General features: G+C 46.2%; 1 protein-coding gene and 1 long non-coding RNA gene across 13 annotated transcripts in view; one reads left to right on the top strand and one right to left on the bottom strand.

Annotated features, from left to right (window-relative positions):
- Positions 1-226: 226 nt before the first annotated feature.
- Positions 227-17,171, bottom strand: LOC102899552. Of its 3 annotated transcripts, none has more exons than XR_442063.3 (4): positions 16,864-17,171; positions 14,478-14,572; positions 10,611-10,798; positions 227-545 (listed from the first exon to the last, which is right to left on the bottom strand). It is a non-coding gene; the product is annotated as an uncharacterized LOC102899552 (long non-coding RNA). The 3 variants fall into 3 exon arrangements; XR_006590352.1 differs by lacking the exon at positions 227-545 and adding an exon at positions 3,851-4,367; XR_006590353.1 differs by lacking the exon at positions 227-545 and adding an exon at positions 3,851-4,361.
- Positions 17,172-17,314: 143 nt separating this feature from the next.
- CNOT1 (CCR4-NOT transcription complex subunit 1) overlaps positions 17,315-19,037 on the top strand; it is a 106,720-nt gene continuing 104,997 nt past the window's right edge. For 6 of the 10 annotated variants that reach the window (XM_023246164.2, XM_011290137.3, XM_023246165.2 and 3 more), the window contains exon 1: positions 17,317-17,449. The gene's annotated coding sequence lies outside the window, so the exon portion shown is untranslated. Of the gene's footprint in view, positions 17,450-17,903; positions 17,928-19,037 lie in introns of those variants that run through there. The other 4 variants (XM_045046027.1, XM_045046026.1, XR_006590351.1 and 1 more) reach the window with 2 other exon arrangements.

Raw genomic sequence — 19,037 nt, 5'->3', positions numbered from 1 at the left:
AGCACAGGAGCAGGGGAGGGGCAGAAAGAGAGGGGGAGAGACAGAATGTGAAGCAGGCTCTCCACTGTCATGGCAGAGCCTGTCTCAGGCCTCGAACTCACCAACCTGTGAGATCATGAGATGAAATCAAGAATTGGTTGTTTACCCAACTGAGCTACCCAGGTTCTCCCCCGCCCCCCCCCCCACCCCGTGTTAACCTTAATGATAAAATTGGCAGTCATTTTGCCAGCAAAATAGGTTTATTCAGGAACGATAGAGAATCGCAGTTCAGAACAAACAAGCCGTGGCAAAACCAGAGCCAAGTCTAGAGAACAAGGTTTTACAGAGGAAGGTGGAGAGTTGGGAGGCGCTGTTGTAAACTGAAAGTCCATTGGAGTAAACTGGGAGTTTGAAGTGTTGTGACTTCTCATTGGCTGAGTTGTGACAGTGTCTCATTGGCTGGGCTGTTGCTGGAGGAGGAGGAAATCTTTCTTCTTCCAGCTGGGGTGGTAAAGTATAGGTTTCCTCCAGTTGAGAATGCAAGGTCCGCCTCTTCGTGTTGGGGTCTGCAACTGAAGAGGTTGTGAGAGCTCCCTTTTCTGGCCTTATGACTCCATTTTATTTTTTTTTTAATTTTTTTTTTAACGTGTATTTATTTTTGAGACAGAGAGAGACAGAGCATGAACGGGGGAGGGGCAGAGAGAGAGGGAGACACAGAATGGGAAGCAGGCTCCAGGCTCTGAGCCATCAGCCCAGAGCCCGACGCGGGGCTCGAACTCACAGAGGGCGAGATCGTGACCTGAGCTGAAGTCGGATGCTTAACCAACTGCGCCACCCAGGCGCCCCATGACTCCATTTTAAATAAGGTTTCTTTATTCAGTTTCACACAGGTTTCCCCATCTGGAAATGAGGCTCATATGAAAGATGTCAGCTGCTCTGAGATTCTGAATATTGTTCACTGTTAATCCTTTAGGAGGTCGCATAGCCAAGTGGCTAACGGTGCAGGCCCAGAAATGGCACCAGTCTGGGTTTGAATCTTGGCTCTGCCATTGACTGGCCGTGTGGCTCGGTTTCCCCGTCTGTAAACTGGGAGTTCTCACAATAGTCCCTGCTTTACAGAGTTATGGTGAATAAAGGAGACAATGAATGTAAAGGGCTCAGAGCAGGCCCTGGCACACAGTGAGCACTCCACTGAGGTTAGACATCATCACTGTTACCATCAGGAGGGAGCTTCTTAGCATTTAGTTGTCTTTTCTGGGTTCAGGGCTTTGGAGCAGGAAACAGAAGGAGCAACTACCAGCTGAACAATGACACTCTGCTAGTTTGGTTACTACCACTGCCTCACTGGCAGCATAAGTCCTATCTCCTTCCCGTCCTTGGCACATGTACCTCTGAGGCAGGTTGCTTTCTGCTATCTGTAGGCCAGAGGTAAGCAATGCCACCAGGCAGGCCAGTTTAGACTGATCAGGGATAATTAATACAGCAGGAAATGGAGTGACTGCCACGTGGATGGAGGTGAGCCCCCGGGGCCCTGCCCTCACAGCCTGACTCTCCGGCTCTCTGCTCACAGCCTCTAGACTCCCCTCAACACCAGACTCTGAGAGGACACCTGCAAAATCTTCTACAACACAGAGGACAATGGCTTCAATGAGGTGAGTCACCCCTCTCCTCAGTGAGGGCTGGAGAGAGGGCAACTCTCTCCTCTTCAGCTGGCAGAGAGCAAAGGAAAAAGAGGAGCTCATAACCCCAATGCACAGTGTTCTCTCTCTCTCTCTCTCTCTCTCTCTCTCTCTCTCTCTCACACACACACACACACACACACACACACACACTCCCAATTCTATTTACAGCAATTCTGTGAGGCAAGCAGATAGGTGAGGTCACATTTTGTTTTAAAAAATCTTATTTGGGGGGCACCTGGGTGACTCAGTCGGTTGATCCTGAGACTTTGGGTCAAGTCATGATCTCACAGTTCATGAGCTTGAGCCCCACATTGGGCTCTGTGCTGACAGCACCCAGCCTGCTTGGGATTCTCTCTCACCCTTTTTCTCTGCCCCTCTCCTGCTTGTTCTCTCTCTCTCTCTCTCTCTCCTCTCCCTCTCAAAATAAATAAACATTTAAAAATAAATAATAAAAAATCTTATTTTGGGGGGATGGAGAAAATGCATGAAGGTGGACAAAAAGTAAAAATTTTCAATTATAAGATGAGTAAGTTTTGGGGATATAATATACAGCATGGTGACTACAGTTAATACTGTCTTGTATATTTGAAAGCTTCCAGTGGAGTAAATCTTAAAAGTTCTCACCGTAAGAAAAAAAATATTTGTTAACTATGTGAGGTAATTAGTTGTTAACTAAACTTGTGGTAACCATTCCACAATATATATTTATTTCTTTAAAAATTGTTTAGTTTATTTTTTTAAAGTAGGCTCCACACCCATCATGGGGCTCAAACTCACAACCCCAGGATCAAGAGTCACATGTTCCTCAGACTAAGCCAGCCAGGTGCCGCTTTCTTTTTGCTTTTTATTTTTTGAGAGAGAAAGAGCACAAGCAGGGGAGGGGCAGAGAGAGAGTCCCAAGCAGGATCCATGCTGTCAGTGCAGAGCTCAGCCACAACCTGAGCTGATATTGAGTCAGATGCTTATCTAACTGAGCCACCCAGACATCCCTCTTTTTGCTTTTTAAATTGCAAATGCAATATATTGTCCTTATTAAGAATTCAAACAAGGGGGGCCTGGGTGGCTCAGTTGGTTAAGCGTCAGACTTCAGCTCAGGTCATGATCTTGCAGCCCATGAGTTCAAGCCTCGTGTCGGGCTCTGTGCTGACAGCTCAGAGCCTGGAGTCTGTTTCAGATTGTGTGTCTCCATCTCTCTCTGCTCCTCCCCCACTCATGCTCTCTCTTTGTCTCTCAAAAATGAGTATTTTAAAAATATTAAAAAAAAGAATTGAAACAATACAAAAGTTTGATGTATTCCAGATTTAATTTTATTATTGTTTAGAATTCGCATTATTATGTCCATCTTGTAGACATGAAAACAAACTACCCTAAGGCTGTCCAGGCAGTAGGAAGCAAAGTGTGAACTAGAATTCAGTTTTTTGTGTCTAAGGGCAGGGTTGTTCAGGCTGTACAGCCCCTGTCAGGAGGACCCTGCCCCCTATCCAGGGTTAATCAGCAAGAAACTTACAAAGACCATGACAAAACACTCAACAGGCAGGCTCTGATCCACATGAGAGATAACATTCACTCCGTTGGGTGAGATAGGACTGTCCTCAATTTTCCCTGCAGTATATACCACCACCCCACACCTGCCTCTCCCACCTAACAGGGTGTGCATATCTAAATACAAATAAGTAAGAGTCTAGAGGTAACTCTGAATTGACTCTGATTTCATTAGGAAAGTGATTCATGGGGGCACCTGGGTGGCTCAGTCTGCCGAGCATCGGACTCTCTCTCTCCCTCTCCCTCTCTCAAATAAAACACACACACACACACACACACACACACACACACACACACACACAAAGAAAACATTAAAAAAAAAAAAGAAGAAAGAAAGTGATTTATGCAAATCACAGCACTCTGATTTTTCTTTTTTTAAGTAGGCTTTACACCCAACGTGGGGCTTGAACTCACAACCCTGAGATCAAGAGTCACATGCTCTGCTGACTGAGCCAGCTGGTTCCCCAGTGCTGTATGATTTTTTTAAACAAAATAAGCAGCAGGAGATCTCACCAGGAATGGTAACAACTCAGAGGAGATGGCTGCCTCACCGCAGTGTTTCTGCCTCTGCTTCCTGTGCTGGTGCTGGGCCCTTGGGGTTCTGATTTACCATTGCAGGAACCCAAAAATCCGAAGTACCTCGCATCTTCATTTATTTTATTTTTTTATTTTTATCTTTTATTTACTCACAATTTCATTTGATCATTGACAAAGGATTATTGTATACAGGGAGCTGTTGCAGGTCACCAAATTTTGGTTTTCAAACAAGAATTAACACTTCAGGAGCATTTACCGGGTACTCTAGCTCAGATTTCTGCCAAGAAGTTTGGCAGCCATTCAGCCTTGCAAAGTTCCTGCTGCGCATGCCCAGGTGGAAATAGGTGGCAAGTTATAAGGAGTGACAATAGGTGGGAGAAGAGGACCAGAGAGCCCTTGCCTCTGTCTGAATGAGCCAAATTTTAAAAAATAAATTGTGGAGGCACCTGGGTGGCTCAGTCAGTAAACGTCCAACTCTTAACTTCGCCTCCGGTCATGATCTCACATTCCTGGGTTCCAGCCTCGCATGGACTCTGTGCTGATGGCGCGGAGCCTGCTTGGGATTCTGTCTCCCTCTCTCTGGTCTTCCTGCTTGCTCTCTCTCTCTCTCTCTCTCTCTCTCTCTCTCTCTCTCTCTGAAAATAAATAAAAATAAACTTAAAAAAAAAATAGGGCACCTGGGTGGCTGAGTCAGTTAAGGGTCTGACTTTGGCTGAGGTCATGGTCTCAGAGTATGTAGGTTTGAGCCCTGTGTCGGGCTCTGTGCTGTGTCTCCCTCTCTCTCTGCCCCTCCCTGGCTTGCACTCTGTCTCTCAAAAATAAATAAATGTTAAAAAATGTTTAAATCATACATACATACATAAATAGTGAACTCTGGCCCCTAGATCAGAATAGAGCCCACTGGCTTGTCCGCGCTGGCTGGTACTTGGTAACCATCTATCTGGGGAAAGGTTGTAGTGGTACCTGCAGCTTCATGCAGGTGTTCCCCAGGGGCAGCTCCAAGAGGCCAGAGGGCACAAGCTCAGGTCTCACATGCCCTACTGGAAGTTTTCATCATGTTGGGTGTCAATGTAATTAGACCCTGTGCCAGAAGTATAGTATATTGTGATTAAACCCTTAATCCTGGAAAGATCTTGGACTGATTCCTCTCTGCTGGTCCTGGAGGTTTATGGCATGATTCAGGGCATTGGTTTCAACACCCTCAACCTCTAGTCACCCTGCCGGGGGCGGGGAGGGGGGGCATGGAGGATGGCACAAGGCTACCAGGGGCATTATGCTAGCAACACACACAAGCAACCTGTTCTGAAGGTACCAGTTCCACATGGCCACCCCAGTAAGTGGTTGGTCAGGTGGGGTGCGAGACAGTGAGAGCCATGCCTTGCGGTCTAGAGATCGTTATTATAGGCATCGCTTTTCTCCACCTCTGCAACTAGTCCAGTCCACCATCATCTGTTGCCTGGACTATTATAATATCCTTCTAATTTGGTGATTCTGAAGTCACTGCCTCAGCCTCTCCAGTCAACTTAGTAGTCTTTAAGTTTTAGCAAGCACCTTTAGCCCATGTGATTGGTTAACTTTCTTTGTATATCTAAGTATAAGGTTACATCTATAACCTTTCTTTGTATATCTATACATCACGCGTTGTTTCCTCGAAAGACTTGGAACAAACCCTCTTGCACAACACCAGGACACAACCTCTGAATACAGAGATAACATCCGTAGCTGGCACCACTGAGTGTGCACGTGGTCAAGGAGTGTCACCGACCACTGTGCTCCCCTTTTACTGATTAACTGCCCTGAAGTTCCTTTAAAAATCTTTGGGCCAGGCAGAAACCTCAGAGTTGATTTTTGGACAAGAGTCCACTTTCTCCCCAGGTGCCTGGCCTCCTGAATAAAGCTCCTATTCATTGCCAATCAAAATTCTTCTCTTGAGTATTGGCTTTTTGAGCGAAGGGCCACCCAACTTGGGCTTTTTGGTTGCAAATTTCTGCTGCCACCCTTGTTTTCCTGTAGTCTCCTGTCCTTGCAATCATCTTTTTACTCTTTTTTTTTTAAGGTTATTTATTTATTTTGAGGGGGGGGCAAAAGCAGGGGAGAGGCAGAGAGACATGGGGCTCAAACTCACGAACCGCGATATCAAGACCTGAGCTGAAGTTGAACGCTTAACCGACTGAGCCACCCAAGGACCCCTGCAACAGTCTTTTAAAACTCGTCATCCTCAGCTCAAAATCCTCTATGGCTTCTCTTCTTACTAGAGGAAAGCCGAGGTCCTCACCTTGAATGACAGGCCCCACAGTCCTATTTCTCTGTGACCTCCTGTTCTACCACCCTCCTCCTCCCTGTCCACCACCTCAGCTCTGCTTCATTTTCACCTACAGACTCAGCAGATGTCAGCCTCAGGGTCTATGTGCTTCCTGGTCCCTGGCCTGGAACCCTTTGCCACTAGATGCCTGCATGGCTTCCTCCCTCAGCTCCTCAGGTCTCTGCTCAGATCCTAGTCAGAGATCTCCTCAAACAAAAATAAGTGCCCACCTCTTTGTCACTCCAGCAACTTGTTCTGCTTCATTACTTGTCACAGCACTTTGATTGCCTAGTGTGCTTGCTTGATTTATTGTTTATATATGTATGTATGTATGTATGTATGTATGTATGTATTTATTATTGTTTATCCCCCTGTCCCTCCCTGTTTTGTTTTTAATTTTTTTTTTCATGTTTATTTATTTTTGAGGGGCACCTGGGTGGCTCAGTCAGTTAAGCGGCTGACTTTGGCTCAGGTCATGATCTCACGGTTTGTGGGTTCAAGCCCCACGCTGGGTTCTGTGCTGGCAGTGCAGAACTGCTTGGGACTCTCTCTCTGCCCCTCCCCTGCTCATGCTCTTTCTCTCTCTCCCCCTCTCAAGATAAATAAATAAAACTTTTTTAAAAAGTTAAAAAAAAAAGAAAAGAAAGAAATGGATCAGGGGTATAAAGCATAGAAAAAGTTTGTGGGATTCCAAACAAAAAGAACATCTCTATGGGATTCATTGAGTCTGGGGGGACTGGGCATGGAATAATGGAATGGAGGGAGGGAATATCTGAGGCTCTCTACCACATAACCCATTCCTACACTTAACACTCGCTGCCTCCAGCCTCCGAATGGTCCCATCCCTGGGGTGCCTGAGTGCATCCATGCCCCATCCTGTACTTGCAGCCAAACCAGAATTACCTGAGGCAGGGACTCACTCCGTGCCTGGGGACTGTGCAGGTGAACCCGAGGAGATCCAGCAGCCACCGGTAAAGTCACTACAGCGAGGCTGTGACCCCACAGTCAGGGAGAGACAGGCCAGAGACCACGGGGATTAAATGTAGGGCAGGATGTTTGCACACTGTTACAATCCCAGCACCTGTACAGTGTCAGGAACACTGTAAGTACTCAAATATTTGTTGAAAGAAGCAATGGTTGAGGGAGAGGCAGCTGTTCGATTGGAAGCAGAGGACATGGAGGTGAGGGCCCTAGGGTCCAGGAAGAGGATGTGGGATAGAACTGTCATCCTGGGGGAGCAGGTAGGCCCATATCTAGGAGCAGTTTTTGGCTAATTGAAAAGGGCCCCAAGGGAGTCCCAGTTCCTAGCTCTTCTCCCCTCAGCTCCCAGGTTAGGTCTCAGTACCAGAGGCAGCATGTGATGGGGCCCATTCTGCTGGAAGTTGTGGCAAAATGACCTTTGTGCCCTTTTGTCTACACGGGGGACACTAACCTGGCCTGCAATTTCCTGGGTGGGGAGAGGTTTGTGGAGGCCCTGAAGTAGCAGGTGAGGAAGCCTGGGTCAGAGTGGAGCGCTGAGGTCCTTTGTTCTTCCTGAAATCAGCAGCCTGGGAAAGAGGGGCTTCCAGTACCCCTCCAAAATGGGGGCTGCCCCCCCCCCCCCATACATCTGCCTGGGAGAAGAACCGTCAGGTAGGCAGGGCTGGAGAGATCAAAGGCCAAAAATTTCTTCCTTCCTTTTGGAAACAAAGAAGGAGACCTTGTCCCTCCAGCTATCTAAAAAGCTATCTAAAACCCGAGGAGAGATAACTTCTTTCCAAAAGAAGTTCATTAGCATTTAAATATGCGCCAATCTCTCCATCTTAAAAAAACAAAACAGAACAAAAACCTCTCCTCTCCCTTCCAGCTACATCTCCCACTCAGATCTGGCTTCTCCCCCCTCATTCCACAGAAATGGCTCTCTCCAAGGTCACCATCAGCCCGGTCACACAGCCTGATGCCTTGTCAATCCCTTCTTTGCTGGACTGCACAAAAACACAGAGTCTCTCAGTGCTCTGGCTTCTGTGATTCTGTGACCTCGCTTAGCCTCTACTCGTCCTCATCCTCTTGGGCTGGGCTGTCCCGAGGCTCTTCCCTCCTTAACTGTGAATGGAGGTACCTCTTCTCAGGGCCTTGAGGCCTCTGCTCTCCAAAGTCTCCCCCACAGCAGCCCTTCTGCCAGAGATTTCAATCCCCATCAGCAGTCTGTCTCCCAGCTCCTTGTCCTGCAGCCTTAGCCCAGGGGTCTCTCAATCTCTCCTCTTGGGTGATTCACAGGCACCTTGAACCCACCATCACTCCTCCATTGTTCCTGCTTTGTGGGGGTGAGTCACCTGGGGCAGACTTAACTTTTTCCTCCCTCACCTTTCATAGGCAGGTTGCCAAAGCCCCACACTTTTATCTGCCTTCCCTCTGGTGGCCTCACTTCCCTCTGATGCTCTACCCAGCGTCCCCCCCCCCCTCCTTTGGGGTAGCTTCCTGGTTAGCCTCCTAGTAACTTCTCTGGCTGGGCACCCGCCCTTTCTCCTTGGTACAGTCAATGTGACCTTAAAACAATGCACATATTAGTATGTCACCTGTTCTACCCCACCCTTCAAAGGTTTCCAGAGCCCTTAAGGATAAAGGGCTGAGCAAGGCTGCTCTAGCAGGTCTCCAGCTACTTCTCTCAACTCCAGCTCTCCTGGCCTTTCAATTCCTCAAAGATGTCCACAGACGCCAGTGTCATCTCTGTAAGGCTTGGGTCTTTGTTGGGATGCAAACTCTCTCTGCCACTCTATCCAGAGAACTCCTACTCCTTCCACATCCTTAGAGAATGCTTGAATGCCTACACTGGGTTATAGACTCCCCAAAGCTTCCTGTGCTTCCCCATTTATTAACATTTATTATACTTGTAATTCTTTGTTTGACAGTTGGCTTCTCTGCCAGCCTGCGAGCAACATCAGCCAGCACCTGAAGGGCCTGTACTCTTCTGAGCTACAATCTAGGGCATGGTGGATGTCTAACCAATGGTTATTTGTGGAAGAAATGAAAGTTCTGCCCTTGTGATGGAGGGGCAGTGGTTGTAGAGCTGGGAGAGTTACTGGCTCATAAGTACGTGATGCTCTAGCCAGAAATACCCTCAGAGCTGGTAGCTGTGAGAGGAAACCCAAATAGGGGTCGGTTGGTCTGAGGGTTACTTTAAGGAGGAGCCTCTTTGCAGAGGCTAAAGAAAACACAGTTGCTGAGTGACCCACTTCTTTGGTCTCCTAGATAGTGAGCCACTACCTGATATTGGAACAAATAGGCTGCTGGCTTCTGTAAAGAATATGAGATCTCATTCCTCAGAATCAAGGTGGGGCCACCCAACTCCTAACCAGTGTCTCACCAGAACCTGCACAGGGGAGGTGACTCAGGACTCAATCTGGGCTAGGTCCTCCTGGGGGTAGGGAGGGAAGCTCTTCACCCTTCAACGAGTGAAGGGTGCCAAATGGGACCCAGCCAGAAAGAACCAAGTTCCTGGCTTGAGACCCCGGGACTTGTTCTGGACTTAAAGACAGCTGTGGTTTGGGGACCTGAGAAAAGTGGATGCAGTTAGAAGCCCCATAGCTTGGAGAATATAATTAGGAAGACTGAGGTTAGGGTCATAAAGTCCCCATTCAAATACCACCTTCCCCAAGAAGCCCCCAAACACCTCCAGTGATCTCCCCTGTCTCTCTATCCAGGCCTCTATAGCATAAGAAAAAAAAAAAGTTAGTACTTTTTCTGCTAAAAAAAAAAAATATATATATATATATATATATATATATATATATATATATATATATATATATAAAACTTCAACTCTGGAGCAGTGCTTTTCAAAGTTTAAAACATATCAGAATCACTAGGAGGGTAGCCTGGTGGGCTCTAGCCCCAGGGTGTGGGATTCTGTAGATCTGGGCTAGAGTGTAAAGGAGTGTGTTTTGGGGGGCACCTGGGTGCCTCGGTCAGCTGAGCGTCGAGAGCATCTTGATTTCAGCTCAGGTCATGATCCCAGGGTCATGGGATTGAGCCCTCATTGGGCTCTGTACTGAGTGTAGAGCCTGCTTAAGATTCTCTTTCTCTTTCTCTCTCCTTCTCCCCCTGCCCCCTGCTCATACACACACACACACACACACACACACACACACACACACACTCTCTCTCTCTCTCTCTCTCTCTCTCTTTCTAATATAATAATAATAATAAATCTTAAAAAAAAAAAGGGGGGGGTGCCTGGGTGGCTCAGTTTGTTGAGCGTCCAACTTTGGCTCAGGTCATGGTCTCGCAGTTTGAGCCCCATGTCAGGCTCTGTGCTGACAGCTCAGAACCTGGACCCTGCTTTGGATTCTTTGTCTCCCTCTCTGTCTGCCCCTCCTCTGCTCACTCTCTGTCTCTCAAAAATATAAACATTAAAAAAAAAAAAAGAATGTGTATTTCTAACAAGTTCCCAGATGGAGTTGTTGCTGCTGCTGAGGGAACTCCGTTGTGAGAACCATTGCTCTACAGAAATGTACTAGCCAGATAACTGGTACTAATGATTTGACCTTTCTTTTCAAAGGGCTTAGGTGTCCTAGTGCTCCAATACCAACCTGTTCAGGCTCTGGAGATGTTCAAAAGCTTCCTGAAGAATTGTGATCTTCCTCATATGTGGGTTAGGTTCCCCAAAGGCTGGGTCTTCCCGTACACCCAATCTGCTTCTCTTGAGGTGCCTCCCCTTCCAAGCACTCTCACTGCCCTTCTCCAAAGCTCTATGCTGCTGTCGCCAAAGTAGTGAAATCTGGGAAGAGGAAAAGGGGGAAGACAAAAAAGGTCTTCGTGAGGAGGATGGACAAGTAGGCTGCTCCTGGAATTCTCCAGAAGCTGCCGGGTTCCAGTGAAGGTTCTGCCTCTAATTTGCTACTTGACCTTAATAGAGACACTAAGCTCTTCTGAGTCTCTATTTTCGCATCTGCAAAGTGACAGGAAACTTTCTCTGGCTCATATCCTGACTCCTAGAGCTGATGGGAGGGATCAAATTCTTGCCAGCGATTTAGAAAAAATAAACCTTAACACAAGTTGCATTTTGAGAGGCTTTCTCACTTAAAGGTAACTTTGAAAGCCATTTTTCTACACCTCTACCTACCCCCCTCCCCTTTTGAACAGATGTATCTATTTGTCTATTGTCTATATCGAGATAGCAGGATTAGATGTTGTATATGATCAACAGCCTATTAAAAAGAAGTGATTCTCTGGAGTTGACTCTCTTCAAGAGTTTTTTAAAGGCACCTGGGTGACTCAATGAGTTAAGTATCCTACTTCAGCTCAGGTCATGATCTTACCCTTCAGAGTTCAAGCCCCACATTGGGCTCTGTGCTGGCAGCTCAGAGCCTGGAGCCTGCTTTGGATTCTGTGTCTCCCTCTCTCTCTACCCCTTGCTCTCTCTCTCTCTCTCAAACATAAATAAACTTCAGGAAAAAAAAGTAAGAAAAAAAAAGAGCCATTCATTCACTTATTCCATATTTATAGAGCACCTACTATGAGCCCATCACCATGCTGAGGCAGATAGCTAAAAATTAAACAGCCTAAAATGCAGGTAAACATATCGCCATCCCAAAGTGATGATATTGGGAGGTGGGGCCTTTAGGAAATGATCAGGTCATGAGGGTGCCCTTACAAAAGGAATCCCAGAGAGTTCCCTTGCCTCTGCCACCATACAAGGTTACATCAAGAAGATGGCCATCTAGGAGCACCTGGCTGTATTTGGAAGAGGTTAAATTTCTGATGTACTTATACCCTAGAGCGGGAAGTATGGAGTGCTGAAGAGGAGTTTGGAGGACAATCCCCAATTTATTGCCCACCCCTTCTCCTGTTCAGGACACGGTTCAAGTTTACATCTCTAAGGTCCCTGAAATGATAGTAGAGATAAATGTTAGGTAAAAAAAAATGTTAAGTCTACCTGAAACCATTATGACATTGTATGTTAACTAACTTGGATTTAAAAAAAATTTTCTTTAAAGCAATTATAAATATGAAAAAAGAATGTTAAGTCTACATTGGGGCTCAGATAGTGCCCTGAGAAGTCTGTAATACAAAATGAACTATCTGCCAAGGCAGGCGCCCAGATGGGTGAAGGAAAAAGAGTTTGAGCTAAAAGTCCAGCGTACAGACAACCACTTCAATCATTAGGTCTGTAATCAGAGAGGACACAGAAAATTAGAGCAGAGTCACAGACTTTGTCCAGCTCAGAGTTCTATCAGTAGTCCTAAGGTTCACTCATCTGCCTGGACCCCAGGCATATTTCTTAGACCTGCCCTAATTTGTGTGCAAGCATCCATTTAGATAATTCTAAAGTATCCATGAACCAGAGGCCTTTCCTGTTCCTTCCGAGCTTCTTCTGTGTTCTCTCATGAAAAGAGACGGGGGGATTAACAACCTTAAATTAAGTCAGAAGCTCCTACACAGTCCTAGAACAAATTTCCCGTTAAGGATAGGATCTAGTAATTCAAATGCAAACTCAACTGGAAAACACCAAACACACAGCAGTATTTTCAGGACCTGTATCACTAATTTATAACACCCTGTCAGAATATATATATATATATATATATATATATATATATATATATATATATTTATTTATTTATTTATTATTATTAGTTTTTTTTTGGTTTGGAAACTATCTGGTTGCTAATGGGCCATTGAACATTACAGCTGGGAGGTTACCTGGGCAGGGGTTTTTCCAAACAATGACTAAGAGCATGGTGCCCGAGAATATGAGCCCTGAAATCAGACAGGTTGGGTTTCAACACTTGCTCTGCCATTGACTAGGTATGTGACCTCCAGCGAGTGACTCAGCTTCTCTAAGCCTTGGTTTTATGATCTGTAACATGGGGTAAATTACTCAATCTGTACCTCACAGGGTCCTGAGGTGTGGATGGGATAAAGCATGTAAAGTTGTATTTTTAGAATATATTGGCTGATCAAAGAAACCTATGCACACATAAGAATTCCAGCACCCCACAGTAGGTCCTTGGCTTCTTAGAAGTCAAAAGTGCACAACCGGGGAGCCATGTAATCTTGCCCGATATCCTCAGAGTAGTGAAGAAGGAAAGAATTGGTCCAGGGAAGGGAATGACCCTCCCAAGGTTACACAGAAAGTTAGGGGTACAGCCTGGTTTAGGACTTGAGTTTCAGAACTTCTCAGTGAGTTTTTTGCAGTGTGCTTCCCTGGACACACTGCCCTCAGGGTAGAGCCACCAAAGTGATACCAAAGCATGGGTGCTTAGGGAGTCAGGAGCTTTGCTGCTAGGCAGTGGTGATGGGCTGGAAGGAGATCAGAACTTAGGGTTGGGCTGTCAGGGAGCTGCTCTGGATAGGACAGAGAATCCTAAGGTAGTCAACAGTACTGTAAATTGAATTTACTGAACCATCTGATAAACGGCACCAAAAAAGGGGAACATGAAGTAGTAAGTCTTGTATTTCTGCTTGCTTTTTTGTTGTTGTTGTTGTTCACCCTTCTTCCAAGCACCTAAACATATATAGTTCGCACAGATCTTTTTTTTTTTAATCTTTTTTTATTTTTGAGAGACAGAGAGAGACACAGCCTGAGCGAGGGAGGGGCAGAGAGAGAGGGAGACACAGAATCCGAGGCAGGCTCCAGGCTCTGAGATGTCAGCACAGAGCCTGATGTGGGGCTGGAACTCATGAGAACTCAAGAAACTGAGATCATGACCTGCCGCTTAACTGACTGAACCACCCAGGCACCCCACAGATCTAAAAGTCTCAAAGTCCTTTGTCTTCTAGGTAAATTTGCCTCAACTGATTGCAACCCAATTCTGTAAGGTTTTTGTTTCCTGACACTTAGGTTTCCTCCTCCAGGCTATTTTGGTAAACAATTAAAAGAGTTTGTAAAATTCTTCCAGAGCTTGGGATGCACAATTAATTGGGGGGTGAAGGATCAGAAAAAGAAGGCTGAGGAAAGAGGCCAGGTGAGTAATTAACAGCTGGCTGAAGTGTTCTGTTTCTAAATATGTTTTGAACCCTAGGACACATAATTGCTGAGTGATTTAGTGAATCTTTTGTGAAGGTCTCTAGTAAAATAGTTTGGGCATGATTTCCTACTATGTTTTTCAGTAAAATGAAAAAGTACACCAGGTCAATCTCCTTTACTTTTTACGGTTGGTAAACATTCTATAAGGTCTCTCCACTTCTAGTAGGGATGGAAGCCACCCAGAATTCTTGACAACACACAGTTGAAGGACTTTGATCTCTAGGCTATTGTGTGAATCCTGCAGGTACTTGACTAAGTCAAGGCAGGTCAGGTCCTCAGGAGTGGTATTAATGTGTTATTTCCAGGGTAGGGACTGCAGTGGGCTTTAAGAATGTCCTGGAACAGTCTCAGTATAAAGTAGCAAGTGATTTTTCTGGCAGAGACAGGCTGAAGTGGGGAAAGGCAACTCAGTTTTCTGTCAACTTACCTTATTTTAGGAGATCTATGTTTGAGGTCTGAACTAGTTGTAGAATTACAGAGTTAACCTTAGATAGTTGACCTTTATGGCTATCAGTCTCTTTTCTAAAAAAGAAAAAATGTAAATTATACAAAAAAGACATGAATACATCTGCTTTGTAAACAGTTCAAATAGTGTGGTAATGTAGAGAATAAAAAGCAAAAGTTCCCTTTACCCTTCTTCATTTTACTTCCCTCCCAAGGGATAACCACTAGTGTCAGTTTGGTAGGGACGTATATCTTTCCAACCCCCCCCCATGTTTATTTATTTATTTTGAGAGAGAGAGAGAGAGCCCAAGCAGGTGAGGGGGAGAGGGAGAGGAGGGAGGGAACCCAACGTGGGGCTTGATCTTAGGAACCATGAGATCATGACCTGAGCAGGTATCAAGAGTCAGATGCTCAATTGACTGAGCCACCCAGACGCAGCTCCAAGCCTTTTATGCATTCAGTTATATGTAAATATAGACAGTTATTTTTTTTCCTACACAGATGGTAACGTAATGATTATGCTATTGTTTTTTCTATTGTACACCTTTTTAAATTTAACAGTAAATCTTGAGGGGCTTCTGGGTGGCTCAGCTGGTTGAGCATCTGACTTTGGCTCAGGTGATGATCTTCAGATCATGAGTTCGACTCCCACATTAGGCTCTGTGCTGATAGCTTAGAGCCTGCTACGGATTCTGTGTCTCACTTTCCCTGCCCCTGCCCCACTCATGCTCTGTCTTTCTCTGAAAAATAAACATTAAAAAAAAATTAAAAAAAAAACAACAGTAAATTTTGGAATCATTTCATTGAAGTACATATAGATTTGCCTCATTCTTTTCAAAAACTAAATAGTATTCCATTGTATGAATGTAGCATACATTTATTTAACCTGTTCTCTATTGTTTCCAATTTTGAGAGGCCCCATAAACAATGTGTCAGTGAATTTTTATACATTCATATCTATACAAATTTGCAATGTTCACCTGTGGAATAAATTCCTAGACATGGAATTACTGGGTCAGTGGGCTTATGCGCTTTCAATTTTGATAAACTTGGCTAAAATGCTATCCACAGATGTTTTAGCAATTTTATACAGCAACGCTGTATACAAAGATTTACTCCTCATCTTTGATATGTTTGAGGGGTCTTTTACCACTAACATTATAATGTTATAAGTCTATTTCCTGATTTTTCAGCATTCATTTGTTTGTGTGTCTACCATGTGCTAGGTACTGTGCTAAGTGCTGGGAATACAGCAATAAACGAGACTGAAACAGCCCTTGCCCTAGCTGCATGTGGGGTTCCTGGATTTCATACAGTTGCTTGAAAACATAAGACAATGAGTAAATGTTTGCTAAAAGAGTTGGCCTCCAACCAAGGAAAGGCAGATGTCAAAAAGTATTTTTAGGACATTATGTTAAGTGAAAGAAACCAATCACAAAAAGACAAATACTGCATGATTCCACCTATATAAGATATCTAAAGTAGTCAAACTCTTAGAAAGTACAATGGTGGTTGTCAGGGACTGGAGGGAGGAAATTGGGAGTTGTTCAACTGGTATACAATTTCAGTTTTACAAAAAGAAAAAGTTCTAGAGATCAGTTGTATGACAATGGGCATATATTTAACACTACTGTACAGAACATTAAAAAAATGGTTAAGATGATAAATTTTATGTGAAGTGTTTTTTATCACGATTTTAAAAAGGGTATTTTTAGACACAAAGGGTAGTATGAAACAGATGGCTAGGAGACAAGCTACTGAGTCTAGCCTAGGAAGGAGTGATGATGATAGGTATTTTTTCCAAAGGTAGCGAAAACCAACAGTCAACACTTCCTTCCTGGTCCTCCTACTTTTGTCTGGGAATAGGTGACTATAAAATCTTATAGTCTGCTATAGACAAATCGCAGCAAAATATAGGTTTCTATGCTTTTTCTCCGGAGAGCCTTTCTGATAGGTATCCTTTCTGATACCCATTACAGGGAATAAGCTAAAAAGAGAACCTTAGCTTCCTATGTCTCTGTAAGAGATCTCTTCTTCAATAGGCAGAACTACATAGAAGACAAAGTTCTGATGAAAATGAAGCAAATTAGGACCAAATAGGAGACTACATTCTCCAGCACACACTGCTCTCTTGGGACGCAGTCAGTGACGGAAAAAGACGCGAAACTTTTGCGACAGGAATGGGGCGCGCGGATGAGGGACGACTACATATCCCAGAAAGCAAAGCGCCATCACTCGTTACAGTCTGGCTTGCTTCTTGCTAGTTGGCGTTCTCAGCCAAAGGAACGCGAGGGGAGGGGAACGTCGCCCCGCAGCGTACCGGACTTGACACTTGGAAAGAGAAAGGAGAGTGGGGGAAAGTGTTTTACCGTAACTCAAAGTAGTTCCCGCGCAGGGAGGTGAGGGTTTGTGGACCCCCTCCCTTATTTATTGTTTCTCGGAGGCAATCCCAGGCCCTTATTGGTGGAAGACCTCGAGGGCAGGTGGGAAGTCCATGAAGCCCCAAATCGAAGTTATCTGCGTCTCTCCATTGGTCTTCCTCTCGAGCGCAGGCGCGAGAGCGCCGACTCCAGTCCCCAGGGACGGGTGAGCGGCAATTGGCCAAAACCCGCGAAGTAGGAGTCCGGATTGGTAGTTGCTAGCAGGAGCCTGGTTTCTTCCTTGACTTCTGCAAGTGATAGTGTGTGATTGGTTTAAATCCGCGGGCACCTCACGGTGATTGGGCGGGAGCCACGGGCTGGGTACGATCATTGGCTGGTGCTGGGTCCATCCCTCCTCGGGCGGGCAGCGAATGATGAAATGGGAACGGGGAGGGGAAAGGCCGCGACGTGAGCGCGCGACCTCCGGCGCCATTTTGTAGAGAAACAAGCGGAGTTAACCGAAGAGGGGGTCGAGGAGAGCCGGAGTCGGGGACTCAGGAGTTTCCTGTGTCCAGCGCTGCCGGAGCCGCCTGAGGTGAGGTGGGCCGGGGTCAGGGGGCTGGGGCCGGCTGGCAGTGTCAGCTACGGACCGCGAGTGCCGGTGGGCGAAGGAACGGGGTGGTCCAGGGGCCATTGGGAGCGTTTCCCGGAGCTCCGCGGAGTGAGGGGCAGTCGGGACGGGGAAGTGGCGAGGCGGGAGAGGGCGGACTCTTCCCGCGACTCGCGTACTCTTTGGGCTCTGAAGAGAAAAGGCCGGGGCTGAAGGCTTTCCGGAGCGCAGGGCAGAGCGCCGGGTGAGACCCGGGGTGGTCCCCGGCCCGGGCCTGGAGGCTCTTGAGGGCGGCGGTGGCGGCAATTCGGACGGCTGGGCCTCGCTTCGCGCGGGCTGCACCCTCCTCAGCCCCCGCGAGCTCCTCAACTGCCCCTTTCTCTCGGGGCTTCCGGACGGGTGCAGTGGGCTTCGGCCCCCGAGGCCTAGTTCCAGAGGCGAGGGTCCGTGTTTGGAGTAGTCGGTAGGCTCCTGCTTCTTTCTGGTCGACCCGGAGCTGGCAGTCCCACTCCCGGTGCCCCCGGCACGTTGTCAAACCCCTGGTGTTTCGGGTGTCCGCCGGTGGGAGGGGCAGGCGGGAGCGAGCACTTCCTCATTACTTCTCGCCACAGGTTTTGTTCCACTCGCGCGCTGGGGCGCTCCGACTTTCTCCGAAGTCGGCCCTCCTTCACTTGGGCCGCTGTCTGTGCTGTAGTGGCGGCTTCTGCTCCCCCGGTGGAAGTGCCCCCCTAGTGAGCCGACCGCTTGGAGGCCTCGCGGCTGGGGAGGGATTGCCTTCCTCCAGGTTTTGTAGAGGTTGCTTAAGGCCGCACACGAAATACTTACTCGTTATCGTTACCAGTTCCGCTGCAGAATTCACCCACCTGGCCTCACACAGATAATTACCCCGCCAGGAGTAAGATTTGTACTTTACAAAAAGGAGATGCCTGATAGTGGATTTGGAAATGCTGCGTTTAAAATAAACTTTGAGAAGTAAACTTTTCCCCTCAAGCCACCCAATCTAACGTCACATTTCTTAGGACTCCAGTAAAAAGCCTGTTTTCTTACTGTAAGCTGCGTAACGATCCTTGGTTTCTCTCCTTATTTCTGTGTAATTCTATTGCCTTGGGAGAGTGATTTTAACAGCCAATAATTGAGTACTTTGACGGGGATTCTGAACAATGCTCTCGTGATGATCCGTTTGGTAGGAACAGGGATACTTAGATGAAAAAAAGTGAGAGGACAAGTAAAAAATTAGAAAGCAGGTCAAACAGATTAAGAACAAACCTGTTTTTGTAGAGATCTTCAGTAATCTGTTAGTAATCTGTGACTCAGGTTGATATTCCTACCTTTCCAAAGATTGACAGCATAGTGTTTTAACTATTAATAAAATATGCGGTAACAGTTTAAATAATCTTGTTTTAGGACACAGCAAATCGTTACCTTGTCTAAGTAGAAAATGAGCTGATGATACATAAAGTTTTAGGCATCTAGTTGTACTTTTACTGAAATGGAAGCACGTTGATAAAACTTGTTGAGAGTTGAGACCGTTGGTCCCTTTTCAACAAGTGTGGGTCCCAAGTCCTTCATTGGA

This window comes from Felis catus, chromosome E2 (assembly GCF_018350175.1).
Source record: "Felis catus isolate Fca126 chromosome E2, F.catus_Fca126_mat1.0, whole genome shotgun sequence".
Lineage (NCBI taxonomy): Eukaryota > Metazoa > Chordata > Mammalia > Carnivora > Felidae > Felis > Felis catus.
The sequence above is the reverse complement of the archived record's forward strand: the minus strand, read 5'-3'. Positions and strand labels throughout refer to the sequence as shown.